Here is a 1,009-nt window from a genome sequence, read left to right on the forward strand (position 1 = left end):
TTTGGTCCAGGTCCCTCACTCCCCAAGCCCAGCAAGGTAGAAAGGAGGCCCCAATTAGTCTTGTCTCACCATGGTTGCCATGGCAAATGATTCAGGGTCCTCATAGGAGCATCACCCGAGGTCCACACTGGGGAAGTCCCAAGGTGGCACTCTCAGGTTCCTCTGAGACCAAAGAGTTGTATTTTCCAGGAAAATGATCTTAAGAACCTCGGAGGTGGTGGCAGCACCTCCTTCAACAAATTCTATCTTAAGACGATCCTGGGTGCATAAGGTAGGGGAGGAAATTCACCCTCACACTTCCCAGTCGGACATACACATTTATACTTTTTTTTCAAGAAAGTTTTTTCTGTGTAGCCCTGATATCCTGGAACTGGCTCTGTAAAACAGGCTGACTTAGAACTCACAGAGCTCCTCCTTCCTCTGCCTCTTGAGAGGCAGGATTAAAGGCATGCACCATCTCTGCCAGGTGGCAACTAAGTTTTTAATACTGAGCCTTTTGGGGGTCACTTCTTATCTAAACTGTCATACAGGAGTGTGCCTAGTCTCCATTCTCTAAAGACTGTTTTATCTTCCTACTCACTTGGCACATTGCTCTCAATAAAGACATAGCCCGGGGCCGAAGTTTGGCAGCTGCCCTGTTCATCTTTCGTGTAGAGGCAAGAGTGCCCTTGGCTGTAAGATGAAAATCTGGCTCAAGTCTTCCTATTCCTAGGAGGCATTTACATCTCCATTTGCTCACAGGGAGGCACACGCTGACAGCAACCCTTATTTATTGATTCATTCCAGAGCTGGGGTGGGCCACAGCTTCAGCATTTTCACTGTGAGGGGAAGAGAAGTTTCAGAATGTACCCTTCTGCTCTGCCTCTGTGTTAGTTTGGCATTTTGTTGCTCTCATAGTACCTGAGGTAAACAACTCAAGAGAGTGAAGTATTTAGGCCTATGGTGTCAGTGTCCCTGGCTTCACTGATTGTAGCAGGCTTTCTTTTGGGTCAGCGACCAGTTCCCAAAT

Source organism: Cricetulus griseus (assembly GCF_003668045.3).
Source record: "Cricetulus griseus strain 17A/GY chromosome 1 unlocalized genomic scaffold, alternate assembly CriGri-PICRH-1.0 chr1_0, whole genome shotgun sequence".
Taxonomy (NCBI): Eukaryota; Metazoa; Chordata; class Mammalia; order Rodentia; family Cricetidae; genus Cricetulus; species Cricetulus griseus.